This window comes from Phyllostomus hastatus, unplaced genomic scaffold (assembly GCF_019186645.2).
Source record: "Phyllostomus hastatus isolate PE091 unplaced genomic scaffold, TTU_PhHast_1.1 phas_scaffold_12, whole genome shotgun sequence".
NCBI classification, from domain to species: Eukaryota; Metazoa; Chordata; class Mammalia; order Chiroptera; family Phyllostomidae; genus Phyllostomus; species Phyllostomus hastatus.
In genome coordinates this window covers 4,586,709-4,609,557 of record NW_025334007.1, presented here as the reverse complement: position 1 = coordinate 4,609,557, position 22,849 = coordinate 4,586,709, and the positions used below count along the sequence as shown (strand labels likewise).

Below are 22,849 nucleotides of genomic sequence, written 5' to 3'. Positions count from 1 at the left end.
AGTGGGTCTCACAAAGATCATGACATTTTTACTTTTGACCAATTTAATATTATTTTTCTAATGCACTTGTCTAGTGATTTGTCCAAGAATGGTTTCCTGAAAGTACCCCTCCACTGGGACTTCTCAATGAAGAGAAAGAAAGTGTGTGTATATAGCCCCAGGACAGGGGACAGCCGGGAATGAGTTAGCAGAGGGCAAGGGTACAGCAGAAAGGAATAGGCATTTGTTGTTGTTTTGATGTCAAGTACAGCATGATGTTGACACAAAACATAAATACATCTACTTGAATCCTAATATCTTAAGCTGTGTTAAGGTTACCCAAATGTCCTGAAATTTGATGCAATTTTATTTTATATTCACATGTTTTTTATAGGACAAGAACAGATGACTTTTATCGGATTTTCCTAGACTTATAAAACCAACATACAGATTCTAGATCACTGTTGTCTATATTAATTATATTCAGATCCAAATGGGAAAAGACAGGAAGAAAATATCATAAAGACCTTAATCAATGCATTTGCTTTGATTTATACAAGAAAGTACATTAAAAAAACTTAACCAAAATATAATGTGAAATAGCAGTATGGGAATGAAGATGATGTTCTTTGCTTAAGTTGAATATTAAAATGTAGATTTGAGCATGTTTAAAGCTTCATGGTCATGGAAAGAGGAAATTGGTATGATCTGTTTTATGTTGAGAAACTCATTACCATTTTTATCATTAATCTTGTTATTGTTTACTCTAAAATGTTAGAAAAATTCTAATCATGTAATAAATTGAGTTTAATATGTTTTTATGACTAAAACTACATAATCTGCAAACTCAGTGAGATGGGCTTTATACATGATGAACTTTCTCCAATATTAGTTTAAAGTGGCAAGTTTTTAAGATTTGCAAATACTTTAATGTGAAAGATGAGGATTTCTAAGGGTTTTTTATTATACTCATGCCAAGTAGAGAGTTAAGTACAGTGATAAAGGACCAAGATCAGGATCATCTGCATTTGACCAACCAACACATGCGGCCACTGATTTGAAATACATTGTACAGGGCCCGACAGAAGTAAGGCCTGCTTGAGTGTGGTTGGTAGGGCACATGAATGTCTCGCACGAGATGGACAGCAATTTGAACATTTCAACTAAAATGTCTTATGCTGTGCGTAAGTGTGACATTGTTGTGTTATAGAATTACATGCTTAAGATTTTGTAATAAAAAGGGGCATTATTTGTGCCAGACCCTCTATGTGTAAATACAAAAGAGAGTACAGAGAGAATTCTGCCCACAGACAGGAATAGAATGTCTTCTAAGAAGTGGTTGGAGAGGTCTGAAAGAAGTGTCTTCAGATGGGTTACATGTTGTTTCCAGGGAGGGTCATTAGTAGGAGCTTACCTCTTGCTAGATTGCTAACACTGCTTTGGAGTGGTTTACAACTGTTAAAAGGAAACAAACTTTTACTTGAAATAAATGTGCCTTTACAGTGAAGTACCTGGGCAGAGATTTGTAAACACAGACACAGGAGAAGCTGTAATTTATTATAATAACTACTGTTTATCGTTTTGAAAAATATGAACATGTATGGGAGCATATAGAATGTGTTTGTGTCTCCAAGTACAGTCAAGCAGGTGGTACGTTTGTTTTATCACACATGACTTACAGTTATCAAAAAGAGATTTGTTTCATAAAGGGAAAGTAGATTATATCACTTCTCTACCTTTGAAAAGAGGAATAAATTCAGACAATACTTTTCTAAATTTGGGCTTAGTTGAATAACCCAGAATCCTGTAGGATGCCACTGTACATTTTATTAGGCACTGCTCCATGTGCACTTGTCCTAGAGGGTCATGGGAAAGGTATTTATGTCATTCAGAAGGCAGGTTTTTGCCTATAAACAGAGGGAACAGATATAAACAGAGGCATAAGTCAAAACACAAACAATGCAAATCAGTTTTAATCATTCATTATTCAATAAATGGTTTTCTTATTAATGTTTTACCCTTCAAAATTGTTTGTTTTTCTGAACAATATCCCTTGTTGTGAACTGTAATCTTGTCATAAAATCCATACTTGGGAGATAAAACCTTTAATTTTCTGATTATGTCATGAAATAAAATAATATAAATAATGACCCTTCACAATAGAAAAGTAATAATAGAGCCAAATTCCTGGAGTTTCTTTCTCTTGGTGAGTTTATTAATTGTAGTCTTACTCAGTGTAGGCACCATTGACCGATGTTTTATTTGCCTGAACTCAGCTCTCTTTAATATTCCTGTGCAGGACAGTTCCAGAAGTGGGCTATTTTCCTTAATCCTTGTGTTTCACCCCCCTTCCTCCTCTTTTCCCCTCAGCTTATACTCTGCTGATACATTTTTTAAAGATTTCATTTATTTATTTTTAGAAAGAGGGAAGGGAGAGAGAGAGCAAGGGAAACATCAGTTGCCTTTTGCACACTCCGAACCTGGTACCCGACCAGCAACCCAAGCATGTGCCCCAATGGGGAATCAAACCAGCAACCTTTTGGCTTGCAGGCGGGTACTCAGTGCATTGAGCTACACCAGCCAAGGCTCCGATGATAAATATTTAAACACCTGGGACCATCACCTATAAGTGCTCTTGCCTTCCCTATATCATAATTTGTGTTCCTGACCACAACCAACATCATTCTTTTTCCCTGTCTAAGGGAAAAGGGTCTTATCTTCCACGTGACAGATAGCTAACCTGTGCCCACAAATGGGGTAGGCCATACCACCCTGAAGGCGCCCCATTGTACCTATTCCTTTTCTCTTTCCACTGTATGGTCATCTTTGTCTATTCCTGTGTATCACAGAAGTACCTTTTCATTTCTCTTCTCCTTTCCCAAACCAGACTTGTCAACAGAATAATCTCAGGTCTGCATAGCCTACTGTCCCACTGTCTCCCAGTCCACTTCAATCCCCCTTCTACCCCTCAAGCTGTGCCACAGCTATATTTTTATGATAAACAATGATTTTATATTGGTTAATCTACAGAATATGTGCTAGTCTTCACGAGGTCTATGTTCTGCAGTTGACATTTTGATTACTCTATCCCAGAAAGTCTCAACAAACATGCCTGCTATGACACCATTCTCTGTTGTCATTTCTGTGAACACTTTAATAGTATTGTCCAGGAGCTCCTCTTTCTCCACTCACCTTTTAGATATAGGTACCACCACGCTTCTGTCCCTGTTCTTTTATGCAGCTCACTCTGCACACCCCCTTAGTATCTCCACACCTTCTCCCACACTTTGCATCTCCATCTGATATTTCTATGTAGTAGGTCCACATTCGAACCAATCTGACCATGTCCAAACTCATACTGAGTAAGTCTCTCCCACTCTTCTGTTAGCACCACATCCTTAGGGACACAGAATAGAAACAAGGGAGTCATCTTTGTTCCTGTACATCCTTACTTTCCCATGCAATCAGGCACCAAGCCGTGCACATTTTACTAAGTATTTTTTGTTCCGCTTGTTTTCTTTCATTCTTGTTCCACACCCTGGCTCAAATACTTTTTTTATTTCTATTCTGGTCTACAGCAGCACACACAGTTTCACATAACTGAACATGACACACACACTCTAATTCATAAAAGGATATCATTTTTGGATTTTGAAGAATGCCATACGTTTTCAAGTATCTATAAGATTAGTGTATTTCCTCCTAAGGTCTTAGATACTCTAACGAACAGTTCTACATCACCACTTTATACACATGCGGCTCATAAGATACACAATTAGTTTTATATTATTATTATTCAGTGACACACTAAATTTATAAATTTTGCTAGTAAGGACCAAGCTATCGTGCATTTTTAAATCCATGAAAAGATTTAATTTCTTGTAATTAAGAAGGCTGCCATTTGTATTAACATTTTAATATTTACCTCTGTGTAGAGTACCTTTTAATTCTTTCTTGATTCTTCTCTCCCTTTTTCACATAGAAGCAGAAAATTCCTCCATTTTGACAGATATTTAGATTAATTTATTTATATTATGGTCAGTGAAGATCCCTCAAATAGTCGTATATATACAGTTAAAAAGGATATATATATATATATCCTATATATATATCCTTTATATATATACTATATATATATCATATATACATATATATAAAGTATATATACACAGGTTAGGACAAAATAAGTTTTCATTTGTTCCTATGCAAAATAATACAATAATTAATAAGTAACAATACAAGAATAAACTGTTTCACCTACTCAACCTGTAAACCTATTTTTACCCTGCCCCATGTGTCTCAGTCATCCAGCCAATCATTTCCAGGAGAAGAATGTGCATTTATTAGTCATGTTTGTACCCGCAGCGCTTATCATGGGACCTGCCACATAGTAAGCACTAGATAAATATATTTTAAATTAAAGATGCTATCAAAGGTCACCCAGAAAAATAATTCCAGAGGACAGATGAAGTTTTTCACATTTCTATTTGTTCACAACCCACATTCTACCTTATGCCGTTATTTAAAATTAATTGGCAAGAACTGCAACTGCCCTTTTCTCTAACTTGTTTTGAATTCTAAACTTTCTTATTGTATTTTGCCATGTATATGCTCTCCACTTACTTGAAAATTTTAAATATCAGACACCATATAAATCAGATACCATTTCAATTGATTGTTGTATTTCACAGACAACTATTTCTATCATTGTGTTCTTGGTCATTTAAATACCTCTCTGTCTACTTAATTTCTTATAAGGATATTGGCTTCTCTATGAAAACCTCATATATGTAGCTACATAGAAACCCCAATGCCATTCTTTCTCTTTTTTGTTGAGGAGGTTAAGACAGGAGAAAGTGACACTTGATTTCATTCAAGGCATTTTTATTGATTTTGTTGTATTTCTTTCATTACCATATAGTCCCCTTATATCCCCTCCCCGCTCAGCAATCACCAAACTTCTGTCCATGTCCACGAGTCCTTTTCATTTTTGCTCAATCCCTCCACTCTCTAACCCCTCAGCTATTTTTTTTTAATTCATTGACACTTGTCTTTGAAGAAAGGGCCATGCATCTTCTTGTCTTATTGGTGATGAATTGGCTTGCGTGTAAAGGCATATTTATGACCTTAGATCTAGTCAGGGACACACTCTCTCTAGTTCATTTGCATGCCTTTCCAAGCACTGTCGATTTTTGTCCAAAGACAATGTTTCCTGTTGAGTTTGAAATACACCAAATAGGGGCAAGCAAAGTACTTAACAGCAACTCCCCTTCCGGTGTGGTAAATTATGTGATGTATCTTGTATATTGCTGCATTTTTTTACTTGCATCTACATTTACCTTATATATGTACTTTTAATAGTATTTGAAAAGATTAGTAGTATTGAGAATGCATTGTTCTAAAGGGTCATAAACTTCACTATCTCTTTACATGAACAGCCTAAAAAGGGATAATTATTTAATCTATGTTTTAACTATTTACCCTGACTTATGCCTTGGTGGTAGTAACCTTATACATAGTTTTACTTATTCTCACAGTGACCCTGCAATTAAGTGGATTATTATAATTTCCATTGCCCAGGAGAAAATTGAAGGCTCATAGAATTTACATGACTTCCTATTGTCATGTGGGGACTAGAATCTGAACCAACTTCAGAGGACTTGAGAATTTTTGCTCTTTCCTGTATAGCAGTGGCTTTCAATATTTCTCTGCTTCCATATTTTCACATGGGCAGTACCCTCCCACTATGTTACATGATATTTCTCCAGAAAAAGAGAAAGGCAATAGATATAATCTAAGCCTGTTGCCTTTTACACTGCCCTCCCAACCTCTAGTGGTTTCAATACCCATGATCCTCATGAGAATTATTGCACTTTATAGCAGTATGTGAATGTTGGCTCCAAATTAGAATCTCTAATACTCAGACTTAATTATCCTAGGTGCTAGGATGTTAGGTGTGAGGTGAACTTTATTCCTTCATGTTTCCCAACTGCAAAGAACACAGTCCGTAGATTTTGAGGGGTCACATAGGAGACCCCTTAACTTAGCTAGAGACGATAGGTTAAAACCCTCAGATCATCCCCAAGGAAACACACAACAGCTCTTTGCAAACACAGGTATCTGCACAGATTCCTTACTACCCGTGTGCTTTTGTAAACCACTTATAATCTGAAAGTCAGCAGAAGTTCAAGAGTGGAACAGATGCTTACCCATTTCCTTCGAAAATCTCTATTTAGTGATTTGTAACTCATGCTAGTATTTCACATCTGTTGTATCTTGGTGCCTAGTTCCAACTTCAGTTTTAATGTCTTGTTTCATATGTATTCTTTTTTTGTCCACACAAATGTGAGAGCTATTTTTGACATGGAACATCTAAAGAGGTTATTTTTTCTTAGTGGTTAAGTGTGGCACAGACTTTGAAATAAGAAAACCAAGGTAATTAGATTTATGACTTTAGGAAAGTGACTTGGCTTCTTTGTTCCCAGTAAAATGAGGATAATAACAATAACTACTGAATAGGGCTATTGTAACTATAAGGGATCACCTATGTAAGGAAATTAACACAATACTTGTGTGTTGGTGTTCAATAAGGTAGCTATTACTATTACAATGATTATTATTAAACCATTAGTAGATCAAAAATGACAAACAATAAACTAAACTGAATGAAATGGCACAAGTTAGTATTCAGAATACCATTCTAAGTTCTTTAGAAGCAGAAGATGCACAAAATCTTAAAAATATCCACATATATTTAAAGGATAAATCTGGCTTATAAAGACACTCAATTAATATTATAATTAAATTATATAACTCTTTACATTAGCTGTTAGGTAATTTCACAAAGTATATTGAACCATAACATTTCCTATTAGTTTTCTGAGGCTGCTGTAACAAATTACCACAAACCTGGTGTCTTAAAACATAGAAATGTGTTGAATCATAGATCTGGAGGTTCTGAGTCCGAAATCTGGACCCACAGCTTATCAGAGGAAATCAGCAAAACAGAGTACTTCATTTTATGTATTTTTCTAAACCAGTAGACTTGGCTTGAGGTCTGGTTGGCTCCGTGTACCTTTAACAGAACAAAGACTTTGTGACAAATATTTCTCTTTTTTTCCTCCTATATTTGAAAGTATATTTACATTATAGAAGTTGAATTTGTTAGAAAAGAGTCAGTGGTGATTAGCTTTTGAAACATTGCCAGTTAATAAAAAAGATATGTAATGTTTAAAGTATCCTTGATTCTGTTTGAAGATATACATGTATATGTAAATAGTTCTGAAAAAATATGCTAGCTAAAGACATTTTGCCTCTTTGTGAAAATATACCTGAATTATGTCTGTTATTCATTCTTTATAAACCTTACCTCCACAGCCAATTATCCATCTTAAAAATATGTTTACGTATATTATTCTGCTTTCTGATTTTATTGCTGCATGTCTTTGTCTTCTTTTGCTCTGAAAGATAATCACAAGAATATAAATATTTCAAAATGTAAAATGCTAACTACAAACATACTGCTTTATTGTAAAATGGCTTGGAAATTTCAATGCAGTACATTAAAAAATAACTGAGAAGATTTGCCTCAGTTAAAGTGTATACGTATAAATAATAACACAATGGAATACTACTTGGCTGTAAAAATACAAGAAAATTTTACTCTTTGTGATAGCACGGACAGACCTGGGGAACATGATGCTAAGTGAAGTAAGCCAGGCAGAGAAAAACAAATACCATACAATTTCAAATATGTAGAAACTAATGAAGAAACTGAGATAGCAAGCAAAACAGAGACAGACTCATAGATGGAGAGCAGGCTGACAGTTGTCAGGGCTGGGGGGCTGGGTGGGTTGGAAGGAATGAGTAAAAAGGAGAAAAAACTCTTGCATGCAGTGCGGTGATCCTGGAGGGAGGAGGGTGGGAAGTGAAGGAGGGTGTAGCCAGGTAAACGGTGGTGCAGGGAGACTTGGCTGCTTGACTTGGGGTGGTGAACACACAATACAGTGTGCAGATGACGTGTTGTGGAATTGTGCACCTGAAGCCTGCGTAATTTTGTTCATCAGTGTCACCCCAATAAATTCAATAAATAGGGAGAAAATACTTACATGCATTTGTCATGTTTCTATGAAAATACTGATTAGTATAGTTTTTGAAGTTTAAAATTCAGTTGAACTTTGTCACTCTTATGTTTTAAGCTGAATGTGGATTACTTTATCTTAATGTATTGTCAATGACATGAAAATATATATTTATAAAATGACTTTCTTATTTAAAGAGAAAAATAGTAGTATTTTCAACTTCAAATGAAAATCAACAGTAGTGAGGGGATATAGTACTGGCTAAAAGGGGCGCCTTGTACTTCATGACCCTGGAATTCATGCTCAGTGTGTGTGTGACCTTGGGACTCAGGCTGAACCTCAATTAACCTCAATGTCTTTATCTACCAAATGGGAGTTATAATAATGATATAGGTATCATAGGGTTTTTTTTTTAGGATTAAATGAGGTATTGCATACAATGAGTTTAAAAAAGCACCTGACAAATATAAAATGCTTAACAGGTATTGTAATTATTATACATGACATTTAACATTTAAAAATATATATTGATATAACAGTTTATCTGGATTGAACCTTTTAAGGTCAAAGAGAACATACGTTGAAAATGTTACTTTGGCTTCAGCTATTAGCAGGATTTCTAACCTTAAAAGCTTGAAAAAATGACTTGTTAAATGAATAAACAAATTGTTGACTGAATTAACTATAATGTTCATGAAAGGAATATGGACAACTTCTTTTGATATTTAACTTTAGTATTATATGGAAAATATTATATATTATATATAAATGGTATTATATATGAATGGTATTTATAGTGTGTGTATATATATGTATATATATATACTCAGACATATATATCTTAGCCAAGTGCATTTGAACATAGAATGGTATCTTTTTAAAGAGTCTAAAAGTATTAAATTATGGGTTTTGATTCTTTACATTTCCAGGAAGATTCTGTAGATATTATTAAAAGTTTGCTTAGCTAAGTTGGAAAATATTTGCTTTTAATTGTAGACAACAATTGTCTTAAAAGAAAAGCTTGTGCTATTATTAAAAATACTGCTTTTTGTAAGCGGAAAGAAAGTGTCATGTTCTTCCTAATTTAATTCCATGTATAGTACTCAGCCTTTATCAGTGGGTGATACGTTTTAAGATTCCCCAGTGAACGCTTGAAACCACGGATAGTACCAAACCCTATATATACTCTTCCTATATAGAGAGAAAGTATATATAGGTATGTAAATATATCTCTACACACATATATATGTTCACACACACCTGCACACAGTTTACAACTTCTCTTTGGCTTATCCGAATTGCCAGTATCACTGTCTTGTGCTTTGTGGCCCTTGTTAAGTAAAAGAAGGATCACTTGAACACAAGCACTGTGACAGTGGACAGTCGATCTGATAACTGTGATGGCTGCTAAGTAACTGATTACTAAGTGACTGACAGGGATGGAGGGTGACTGATTACTAAGTGACTGACAGGGATGGGGGGCCCGTATGGATACGCTGGACAAAGGGATGATTTACGTCCAGGGTAGAACATAGCAGGATAGAGTGTGAATTCATCATACTGCTGAAAATGGCTCGCAATTTAAAACTTATGAATTGTTTATTTCTGAAAATTTCCATTGCGTATTTTCAGACCATGGGTAACTGAAAACACAGAAAATTAAACTGCAGAAAAGGGGGAGCTTATTTAGCAGTGAGAACACAATAAAATTAAGGCAGTTGTGATCAGAAGAGAGAGATCAAGAATGGAACATTATTATTTGAGGATGAATCACTCAACAAGTGCATTTGCATCTGGCCATTAGTGATACATATGGGCACCTCTGCCTTCAACTTCCCCCATCCCCACTAAAGCTGGACACTACCAGAGGAAGATGTGGAAACAGGCAGACGCATACATGACACTGTGAAGTCTTATTTGCTCTATTTTCTAATTGTATGTCAGTTTTAAAATTATAAACATGACTTAGCATATAGTCTAGTATCACCTGAATTTTCTAATTAAGCTAACATGCAACTTAAAAAACTGATGGCAAAAATACATTTCTTTTTAAGTTCAAGTAAAAAGAAGCACAAGTAAAAGAAGCACAAAGCAAGTGGATTATGCAAAGTCAAGAAGCAGGGTGGTCGGGCACCATAGCTGCTTCACAGGTCTCAATGTTAACAGAAAATGAAGTCTTCTTTTTTACTGGAACCTGATTTCAGAGTAGTATTGAAAAAGTCCCCTTAGCTCATCACCATTACTTCTAGAGGTCTCTTTCATCAGTGCCTCATGGAGATAACAATTTCTAAACTGTCTACCAACAAGCGTTAATTGCTTTGGTAATCAAAACAATATACTTGTTGATTTCCTCCCTGTATTTACCATTAAAAAGGAAAACAGCTTTAACTTTTTTTCTATTAAAGGAAAAAGACACTCATTGGAAAAATACAGGAAATAAATAGCCAAATTATTCATAATAGTTTTCTCCCACAGTAAGAGATTTCAGGTAATGTTTGCCTTCTATTTATTTTCTGTATTTTTCCAGTCAGCCTATGTGTAAATAGGGTGGGAACAGAGAATTGGTCCAAATCAAGTGGTTCCCTCTTTTTTTTGTTCTAGCTCAAGAATGCCCTTTTCTTGGGGCCAAGTTGAATATTTTCCTCTGCTCCCAATGAACCTTTCTAAAGCTCGGGCTACATTCTACACTTGTGCTTAAAAAGTATTGTTCCATAGAACCAAGCACATAGTAGAAACTCAAGAAATAAAATAACTCATTGATTTTATTAAATGCCTACTTTCCTGAAAATTTAAAATAGCATTAACCGAAAGAGATATGGTGAAAAGCATTCTATGATGAATTTCAGAAGGAAACACTCCTTAAGGTAATAGCTAATCTCGTGATATTCTATTAGAAAAGATTTATATAGTTTTACATCAGAAAACCCACATATGCATATTTTACTTGTATAATATTCATTTAATGAAGTAATAAACTTTTCCAACAACCATAAGTGAGAAATTATTTTTAATTAAGCTTTGTTCTTGCCCCTCATTCATCACACACACATACACACACACACACACACAGAGGTGGAGGTAGAAGAACAAGAGAAAATTCTGTATTAGGGACACTTGAAAAGTAGGTTAATGCAAATGAACATGATGTCAAGTGCAGTGTGAAAATTCACATTTATTAGCACACTTTGCATGAAGGTCTTTTCAAAGCTTTGCCTTGCATATGAAATGTCCCATTTTTATGCCCATATTTTCATTATTCAGTAGCCGTGTTACTTTCTGTTGTTCCCAGATGCCAGTTATAAATCTGCTCAAAAAGTTTCACTGACCTGGGATTTCACTCAATCTTTTGCACTTGACCTGATCATTTAATTTCAACTGGAAAAGCGATTCAATGGAAATGAGTAGAATAAGTGGAAATAGAAAATTGTGTATCTTAGAAATTAAAAAATAATACAATTAATTATCTATTTTAGAGGGGTTTTCGCCATGCTTAAGTCTATATTTGCATCTAGGAAATCAGATTTTATCAGCATAAACATGAAATATATTTTGTGTTCACAGAAATGGGAAATTTTAAAAGCCCCATTCATGTCTTCACCCTTTTATCTAGCTATTTGTTATACAAAGGCATTTGCCTTGAATCACTGTCTTTTTTAAAAAGTATTAATAATTTTCATGTATCTTTAATTAGACAAGTAATGCACAAATTCACTCTTACTAAAAATAGTAAAAAACAAAGTACAAACAGAATGTCTTAGTTTCTTTTTTCTTAAATTTACTGGTGTGACATTGTTTGATAAGATTATACAGGCTTCAAGTGTCCATTGCTCTGATACAGGATCTGTATATTGCCTGTGAGCCCACCACCCAGAGTCAAATCATCTTCTGTCACCATGTATTTGGGCCCCTTTACCCTTTATTACCCTCCACCCCTCTTCCCTCTGGTAACTGCCTTAGTGTTGTCTGTGTCTATGAGTTTTGGGGTTTTTTTGTCTGTTCATTTGTTGCTTTCAGTTTTCTGTCCAACATATGAGTGAAATTATGTAATCATTAACTTTTTGTGACTCACTTGTTTCTCTTAGCATGATATTCTCAAGGTCTACCCATGTTGTCTGTCACAAATGACAGTAGTTCAGGGTTCCTTATGGCTGAGTAGTCTTCCATTGTATATATGGACCACATGTTCTTTATGCAGTCCTCTACTGAATGGCACTTTGGTTGTCTCCATGTCCTGGACACAGTGAATACTGCTGCAATGAACACAAGGGTGCATATATCTTTGCAAATAAATGTTTTTGAGATTTGGAGGTACATACACTGAAGAGGGGTTGCTGGGTCACATGGTAACTTTAATCTTAATTTTTTGAGGAACCTCCGTAATATTTTCCATAATGGCTGTACCAATCTGCTTTCCCACCAGCAGTGAATGAAGGTTCCTTTTTCTCCACAGCCTCTCCAACACTTGTTAACACCTGTCTTGTTGATTAGAGCCATTCTAACAGGTGTAAGGTGATTTCTCATTGTAGTTTGATTTGCATTTCCCAAATAGTTAGTGAAGTCAAGCACCTTTTCATGTGTCTGTTGGCCATTTGTATGTCTTTTGGGGAGAAGTATCTATTTCCCTTGGCCAATATTCATATCCACTCTCTAAATAATACAGAGATAACTATGTTTTAAGACCAGAACACAAGCAATCAGATTTGTTTTTTGTTTTTTGTTTTTTGTTTACTGAAATGTGTAAATTGCTTTGCAATTTATCTTGGAGATGTCCCCATGTCAGCACATATAGACTTCACTCATTGTTTTTAACTGATGAAAAATATTTCACAGTTACACTGAACAAAAATTATATTAAACCATTTCCCTATTGGTAGATATTTAGGATTGTGCAAATGTTACACCATTACAAACAACACCTCTATTATAATCAGTGATTATGCCTCATTGTACACATAAGCATTTATTTCTTTGGGATAGATTGAGAGTGGAACTGATAGTCATAGGGTGCAGGCATCGCTAATTTAAATAGATATTGTGAAATTGCCCCTCTACATGTCATCGGTACCAATGTACTTTCCCACCAGCAGAATATGAGTTCATAGGACCCCTATCTTTTAGAAGCACTGAAAGGAGGAAATGCTATTTGTAGATTTCATATGTTGAAGATATTTTCTTAGAGTGTGCTGTTTATCTGTTTTACTTTGCCTAAGTTGTTAAATATTTTATAAAAATGTTATAAGTTTATATCAATCTTGTCATTCATGTTTTTATACTCCTTGTGGTGTTAAGAAAGCCTTCCAGTCTTACCGATCCCAAGATTAGAAGGTAAACTGGTTCATTTACACATTACTTTTAAAAAAGCATTTTGACTTATAATCCACCTAGGATTTATTTTGTGGATTTGTATGGTAGAAATTCATATATCTATGAATATGTGTTTATATACATGCATAATATATAACAGATGTTTTGAAATATTAAGTCTTGTTACAAATTAGAGTCAAAGAAATATGGAATATTATTAACTCAATTACTTAGGTAATTAGCAAGAGTTTTATATTTCTTTTCCCTGTCATCTTTAATATTACACCTAAAGTAAAATACTACTTTTGGGCTATTTGGGTTATCATCAAAATACATTCCTTCTTGTTTATTCAGGTCAGTTTTTTTATTTAAACCTAAGAAGGCTCCAGAGAAGGACAGGTCCATTTCTTCTCTCTTTTTTTTGCTGTTGTCAAATTCTTTACCCAGATGAAGTCTGTATTAAAAGTGACAACTATGAAATAGTTTGAGAAGGAGAAGTGTTGGCTCTTCTCAGAATATTTGTTACAATTCACTTGTGAATCCGTTTGGTCCAGGGCTTTTGTTTGTTGGGAGTGTTTTGGTGACTGCTTCAATTTCATTAGGCGTAATCTGTCCATTCAGATTCTCGGATTCTTCCTGATTTGTTTTAGGAAGATTGTCTGTTTCCATTTCATCCACATTGTCCAGAGTCTTGGTGTACAATGGTTCATAATATTTTCTTACAATCCTTTGTATTTCTTTGTTATCAGTTGTTATGTCTCCTTTTCATTTCTGATTTTATTTACTTGGGTGTTTTCTCTTTTTGTCTTGATGAGTGTGGTTAGGGGCTTGTCAATCTTGTTTATCTTTTCAAAGAAACAACTCTTGGATTTGTTGATCTTTTATATCATTTTTTTACTCTCTATTTCATTTATTGTGTTCTGATCTTAATCATTTCCTTCCTTTCACTCATGTTGGCCTTTGTTTTTCCTTTTCAAGTTCCTTTAGGTGTAAAGTTAGATTGTTTATTTGAGCTTTTTCTTGTTTTTAAGATAAGCCTGTAATTCTGTGAATTTCCCTCTTGGGATTGCTTTTCCAGTGTCCCACAGATTTTGGATTGTTGTGTCCTTCTTTTCCTTGTTTCCAGGTATTTGTTGATTTCCAAGTATCCTTGATCTCATCGTTGACCCATTCATTGTTTAATAATATATTAGTGAGCTTCCATGTCTTTGTGTGTTTTTCAGTGTTCTTTTGTGATCAACCTCTAGTTTCATAGCATTGTGGTCAGAGAAGATGCTTGATATGATTTTGGTCATCTTAAATTTATTGAGACTTGTTTCGTTTCCTAACATAACCCTGAATAGACACTTCTCTAAGCAAGACATACAAATGGCCAATAGTCATATCAAAAGATGTTCAACATCACTAATCATCAGAGAAATGCAAATTAAAACCACAATGAGGTATCATGTCACACAGGTCAGAATGGCCATCACCAATAAATCAACAAACAGCAAGTGCTGGTGAGGATGTGGAGAAAGGGGAACCCTAGTGCACTGTTGGTGCGGATGTAGACTAGTGTGACCAATCTGGAAAGCAGTATGGAGATACCTCAAAAAATTAAAAATGGGTCTGCCTTTTGACCCAAGAATCCCAATTCTGGGAATATATCCAAAGGAACCCAAAACACTAATTCAAAAGAACATAAGCACCCCTATGTTCATTGCAGTAAAACTTACAATTGCCAAGACATGGAAGCAGCCCAAGTGTCCATCAGTAGATGAATGGATAAAACAACAATGGGACATTTACAGAATGGAATATTATTTTTCTGTAAAAAAGAAGAAAATTTTACCTCTTGCAAGGACCTGGAGAACATCATACTAAGTGAAATAAGCCAGTCAGAGAAAGACAAATACCATATGATTTCACTCAGATGTGGAATCTAATGAACAAACTGAACTAACAAGCAAAATGGAGACAGACTCACAGATAGAGAGCAGATGACAGCTAGTTAGGGGATGGGGAATTGAACAAGAGGGAAGGATTCATGGACAACAGTGCGGTATTGCTGGGGGGAGGGGGTATAAGGAGACTAAACAGTAATGGGAAAAATACAATGAAGATTAAATTTTTTTAAAAAAGTAACAACTACCTCTTTTCCTGATAACAACCCTTGTGATTAGGTTGCGCCTACCTGGATAATCATGGCTATTCTTTCCATCTCACGATACTTAATTTAATTACATCGACAATGTCCCTTTTGCCACATAAGGTAATATACTCACAGGTTCTGAAGACCAGGAGGTGGACATCTCTGGGCAGCTGTTATTCTGCCTTCTGCACTTGTCACCATTGTTCCAACTCACTTTTCCTCATTGCAGTGGGGAGTGCATTGACGGTGGGGTCAGTAGAGTGGTAGAATTTGGGGAATGCTTAGCTGCCTTCAGCTGAGCTTGAGTCTGTGCTCCCACTGAGGCAGTTTCCTTTAAAGGATATGTAGCTAGACAGGCATCATAACAGATACTTTTAGCAGCACCCCTCTGTTGGAGCAGTTTACATATCAAACTCCATGACAAAACTGAATTATCTTTTGTAAAGCAGTTCAAACAATGTCTGAATGTAGTACGCATTACATATGTATTTGTACTTGGTAGTATAGCGCCCCCCCCCAATAGTGTCCACAGGAAAGGAGTTTAAGCAGACCATTGACTTGCATTTGTGATATATGCCCTTGACACAGAGAGCTGATAGATTTTGTGAATTACTTTCCTTGGGGTATATTAAACCCTCACTGTTGACTGTCATAAGGAAATACGCCTTGACAGGTTTGTCCAGTGGCAGTGGTGATTGTACATTGGATTATATACTTACTCCTCAGAATTTTATGAGATATCAACTTAAAGTCAAGAAGGAAATGTATATATTGGAAATGATAGCATTAATTGCTCTATCCTATATTTATTTATTGAACAGTTACACTGTGCCAGATGCTACAGAGCACTGATGATGAGTAACAGACAGTCCATTCGCTGAAGGCTTTGGAAGTATAATGGGGTTCATTCTTCTGAGTATGCAAATAGGTATAATACAAAGTGGATTGCATTGTGGCCTAAAGAAAATATAAACAAAGGGCAGTGAAAGGTTATAAATGAGAGTAATTAACACATGTAAAGATGTCTTGGAGTAGGAAGTGTTTGAAATGAGTTTTGACTACAAAAGTGAAAATGCAGGGCACTCCAGGCAAGGGGTTACTGTTACCTAAGATAGAGAGGTAGAAAAGCCAAGGATGCAAAATCAAAAGCTTGGCAAAAAATAGAGGGTGTTGCACCTGTGATCACAGTGAGAGAGACAACTGAAAAGTTGAGAGGGAGAACTGAAAAGTTTAATGTAAGTTTTAGATCATATCCCATTGTGAAGCGGTTGTAGTTAATTCTGTAGGAGGTAATGAATTTTGAGTTGGGAGATGTGTCATCCAGCCTAGTTTTGAGAAAAATTGATTTCACTGTCATATATTAGATAAATAGAATGGAGGTGGGATCAGACGGAGGGATAATAGTTAACAGCTCATTGCCAAAGGGCCTAAGTGAAAAGTAGTGAAGGCTTTCACTAGGTCAGTGTGGAAGTACTGGAAAGGAGGGGGTGGGTGTGAGAAACATCGTATAGAGCAGAATCCACATGATTTAGCAACTGATTGAGGAGAAAAAGGAGGGGCCCAAAATGACTGGTTTCCTGCTTGGATGAGTAGGATAATGTGGTATCAAAATAGAAGCAGGAAATTGGGCAGATGATGTATTCTGGTCTTGAAATGAATGGATTTAAAACACTAGGAGAATTTTGAGGATGACTGTTTCAAACAAGTATCTGAAAATGAGGTGGCAGTTCCGGAGAGAGTTAAATAAAGAGAAAGAGCTTTGGGAGTTTTCGTCTAAAATAATCTTTGGATAGGGGAGGGGGGACTGTGAAGCTCCGTTCCTCCTAGGAACGGCTTGTACATGCCCTTTTCCCATGGCTGCCAAATGGCTGTCTATCCTGTGTTTGAACTTTGAGTCCACACCTTCCTTCCTGAGGCAGGCATTTCTCTGTGCACCATTCAGTTAAAAATGTCTTTATTCTGAGCTCTCCAGAGGTCCTTCATTTTGATCCAAGATCTGTATCCTGGGACCCTACCCTAGAGCAATTACACTTCTCCATTTTACAAAAGCTCTTCTGATATTTTAAGAAATCTATAACTTCCCTGTTTAGCTTCCTCTTCTAGTAATGCACAGAGTGTAAATGGTGCTCAGAGGCAATGTAATATCTTCATGCCTTCTCCACTTGTGTCCCTGCTAGAATTTTCCTAGATATAAATAAACACATAGAAAACACAGAGAAGAAAAAAAAAACTTGGGCAGGTTCTGTGCTTAATCAATCTAACATGCAAACTTGAATTTAAAAGTTCCTCCTGGGAATCATTAGGCTCTTCCTAAGGATGGATGCCTGGGACATGCGTATCTCTACGACCTTGTCCCCTTCTTAGGTTCCTATATCCTTTTGTAAGCCACACAGTTCTCACAAGGGTTCATATACCATAGTTTCCACTCACATCACTGTCTTTCAGTGTAACTAGCATGGAGAAGAACAAGCCTAGCCCCTCCCTTGGTCTAAATATTGTGATTTTTTAAAGATTATATTTATTTATTTTTAGAGAGGGAAGGGAGGGAGAGAGAGAGGGAGAGGGAGAGGGAGAGGGAGAGGGAGAGGGAGAGGGAGAGAGACATCAATGTGCGGTTGCGGGGGGTTATGGCCTGCAACCCAGGCATGTACCCTGGCTGGGAATCAAACCTGCGACACTTTGGTTCTCAGCCCGCACTCAATCCACTGAGCTACGCCAGCCAGGTAAATATTGTGATTTGTAAAATTTTAGCTAAAATCAGTTTGTGTATATTCACCAGCTACCTCATAGTCAGCATCCCATCAGTGGAGAGCATTAATGTTCTGTAGCTAGCTGTGTAACCAAGCGGCGGCTCTTTCCTGTGTCAATGTTACACTTTGCCTTGTTATAGTTGACCACTCCTGTAATCTGCATAACTTTTTAGATCCTAATTGAGTATATTTATCAGGTTGTCTTCTATGTACCCATTTAAGACATTGTTCACAATGCAGAATAGTAAATAACTAGCAGTAATCTTCCAGTTTGCTAGTAAGTTGTCAAAGGTTCTGAGAAGGATATTTGTGAGAAATGTTATTGACGTGGGATGAATGTAGAAAGTACTTTTTAAAATGAAATGACCCTGCTATTTTAACCTGAATTTATTGATATAACATAACACTATTTTTGGTTTTAGGAGCTTGAGCTCTTGAAGCAGCAGACCTAAGTTCAAATCCTGTTATGTCATTTACAATTTATTTCTCTTCTGTTCTCTGAATCTATCTCCTTAAGTGTCAAAGGAGATTATTGACTTCTTTTTAGCATATTATTGAGGGTTGAAGAGATGATTTGCATGAGACACATAGTCCCTTGTTTGGTATATAATTAGTGTTTGGTTGTTATTTTTCTCTAAAGGTCTAATTACATACCAAAAATTCACTTTTTTTGTCTCTGCATTCAGTTTCATATTGAAAAAAGTGTAAAATTAAATCCTTGAGAAGAAAATTCTAACATGTATGCTGAACCTTATGGGATTTTTTTCTAAAAGTGGAGTTTGATTTGCTCTTCCTACCCTTTATATAGGCAGCAAAACATGCATTCGGAGGGTGATCAAGGCCAAGGATGCAGCCTAGAAAGCTGTGGCCTTGATGCTTTTACATTTGTGCTCTTACCAAAGCTGAGATACCATCGTCTGTTACCCTCAAGATCCATAAATAATATTCCAGTGCCTGTTAGTCATGGCTCACTCTGAGTAAGAAGGATGCTGGGAGGTGGTGAGCATTCCCCTACATCAGTCACTGCTGCCACCCGCCCCCCCCCCCCACTATGGCATGCTTTGTTTCTATTTTCTCATCAGCTCTACGTAATGTGATATAAAACCCATTCCTTGTGGTTTTCATTTCATTAGATTTTTGCTTTCTGGAAGTTCTAAGATTTATTTCAAATTGGTTAGGCAATGTTTGTAGTCAGATGCTTTATGCTCGTTTTCTATTTCTTTGTTTTAAAGCTGCTAGCTGATGAGTCTAATATCTATAGATTCACTACAGAGAGAAAGGGCAAGGAAAGAGTGAGAAAGAGAGAGAGGAGCCTGTCCTCTGTTTCTCATGATTCTTGCTCAAGGCTTCTATTTCCTTTTGTGCTTAGCTTTTCTTTTGTTTTCCATGAGGTGATCATTTTATGTGGAATATTATTTGGGGGAATTCTCTGAGGCCTAGGGTGAAAGAGCATTCTTCTAAAAAAGATTTCCATTTGCCTTGGCAGGTGCCTAAGGTATGATCACTTTGGGTTCGTTGTAAATTAAATGAAATCCATATCTTGAGGGTTCTTTGGGACTATCTATGTAAGGTGAATTTGTGCTATCAATCTGCCTTAAGGATGCGTAAGGGTTGGGAGTGTCAGGTTTAGTTATGTTTCATCCTTTTCTTGAGGAGGGAGCCCTTAGCCTTACTGGATGGGGGTTCTCTCCAATTGGAGGTTTGACCGAGACCCCAGCCCCACCCTTCCAGACCAATGCCACCAATATGCCCTGACTGTAGCTACTGGGCTTAGTAGATTCAGTAAATGCCTTCAGAGAATTGTAGTCATGGGGCCAATTTAACTGAGACTATGGTTTTACTTAGATTTTGGCTTAGGAATCTTGTAAACTATTTTATTTTGTGAATAATTTCAGTTGTTTTACTTATGTTCAATGGGAGAATTGGTCCAAATAACCTAGCTTGTTATATTACTAGAATTAGAATTTCCCCAGTGTTAGATAGGAGTTTTCTTGACCAGATTTTCTATTTACTATTTCAGATTCCTTGGACATAATTCTCATTCTCTGACCTTACTTTCTTGCTACTGGCAGCTTGATTTCTAATCTCCATTTCAACTTTATTTTCTCCTTTGGACAATCTATATCAACTTCAAACACCTTGAAATAGTTACTTTCATTAATGTGATATGGATTTAAAAATATGTTTAAAAACTCTGGATGATTTCATTTTGTGATTTAAGAATGAATGCATGACTTTGGAGAAAGAGTCAAGACTTGGTAAATTGGGTGAAGTAAAAAGACATGTTGAAAAACTTATGAAAGACTAGAAAAAGAGCATGAAGGGGAAGGGTCAAGTCAAGGAACATGTATAAAAGACCCATGGACAAAGACAATGGGGTGGGGAGAATTGAATGTGGGAGGAGGGTAGGTAGTCAGGGGAGAGTAATGAGGGAAAATGGGGACAACTGTAATTGAACAACAATAATTTTTTTTAAAAAGAGCATTATTGAAATGATTGACCAGATCATCTAGATTGTCAGGGAATTAAATAAAGCCAGAAAGAGGTTATGAAAAAGAAGCTGATTAAAGAAGGTATGACTGGAAGGGATGATGGAGAAACTGGAAGTACTGGAGCCTGTGTTAACCTTGGGGAATTCTACTCTGTGTTCATATTTTTAAATGTCAGTTAATGGACATTTAACTATGGGCCACATAAATCAGGGCTGGGTCATAATCTTCTCTTAGAACTAATTATCAGATATGAACTATAACAAAGGATCTTTTGACCTCAAAAGAATATTCTTGGTACATTTACTCATTAAACCAATATCCAGAAACAATAAAGGGGAACTTAATAATATGTCTGATAAGTTACAATTTTTCATCTGGAGATAATACGAAGAATGAGAGATAGCATGGATCTCACAGTGCTATTCCTTCTCACTTGGAACAGTTTAATGCATTACAGATGAAAGGGGGTATAATCTTTGATGTTATCATGGATTGTAATATGTGAACAAATATACATATCATGTATATAAATAATTATCTATTTCTACTTCCATTTGTTTAAGAAACATGTATAAAGGACACGTGGACAAAGCCAAAGGGGGTAGGCTCCAGAGTGGTAGGTGGGGATGGGTGGGGTGGGGGGACATGGTGGGGTGGAAATGGAGACCACTGTAGTTGAATAGCAATAAAAAATAAATTAAAACATAAAAGTTTTAAGTTGCTGAGCCAACATTGATCATTTATTGAGGTACTCCTGTCTCTGGTATTATGATGTTTTCAATATATTTTCCTCTTGAATCTTCAGAAAATCCTATGGTGTAGAAATTATTATTGCTTTTTTGTCGGTGAAACGCATAACAGTTAGTGGCATGTAACATTTTTATTAAAGTCTTTCATCTGTATTTACTTTCATGTGTGTTTTAGCTGTGTTCCTTATACCAAGCCAGTGAGTTAGGTCATTTATTATACACGAGGACAAAGAGGCCCAGAGGAGTGAGGAGACTTGCCGTAGCAACCAGCACACTGATACAAATATTGCTCCATCCCAGTGCTTCTAAATCATGATCTATTACTTTCTGTACAGTGTCACACTTCTTTGAAAGATAAGTGATGATCATGATCATGATCATGATGATGAAAATGATAACTTGAATGATTATGTAGAGCCTGGGATTCAGAAAACCATTACTAACCAACAATAATTACATTTATTAATACCTATATCTCATGTGTATTCAATACCATGTGAAGAACCCAAGGAATGGGTCCAGCATGTGCAAAGCTCTGGGAAGAATGTCACAAGTAGACTATGTAACTCTAAATGGCCATCTGTATGCCAACAATTTATTTAGGCTTGTCAAATACATTTTTTAAAGATACTTTTCTTTTTGATCATGCTAAATCTGCTCCAATTATTATAGCCAGGAATTAATTGTGGCATGAAGCTATAACCCCCGAATGGTAATTATTTTTTTCTTCTTTAAACGATCTAGTTTGTACATTCAGGTTTAATAATCAAAGTAAACATGAGTGTGTGAGGTAAACCATTACACTAATTGGCTGAAACTTTTTTGGCTTTTCTTTTTCATTTTAGATTATTAATATAGGTAAGGAAGTATGGCATGGAGCCATAGAATCAGTAGAAAAAGCCATATCTGTGAGTTATAAATAATTCCAATATTAAAAGGCCATATTCAGTATAGTACATTTCTGGAATTTCAAACAGGTATAGTAATAAAGAGCTGAAATTACTGACCTAAGGTCAGATAACTAATAAATTGGAGAGGTTGAATTTAAGCACATCTACCTCACCTTAGCCCCGTGCTCTAAACCCTTGAAAACTCCCAACAGGAGATACGGGTTTTGATGATTCAGGGTTTGGTAAATTGGCCAACTGTCTGTCTTAGGATCATGCTAAGACTGCAGGTTTTTAGGTTCATTTAAATGATTCTTAGTCATGTAAGTCTTGGGTCACAGATAGAGATTTGTCAGGAAACAATGATAGGAGTCAAAATTTCAATAAAATTAAGTCCAGATTATTTGTAGCTCACTTTTCATATTTTTGTTTCCTTGTTCTGCACAGACACAAATTAAGAGTTTTAATTTATT

General features: G+C 35.9%; 1 protein-coding gene across 1 annotated transcript in view; it reads left to right on the top strand.

Annotated features, from left to right (window-relative positions):
* Positions 1–22,849, top strand: part of IL1RAPL1 (interleukin 1 receptor accessory protein like 1) — a 582,852-nt gene that overhangs the window by 32,487 nt on the left and 527,516 nt on the right. The gene's annotated exons all lie outside the window — the stretch shown is intronic.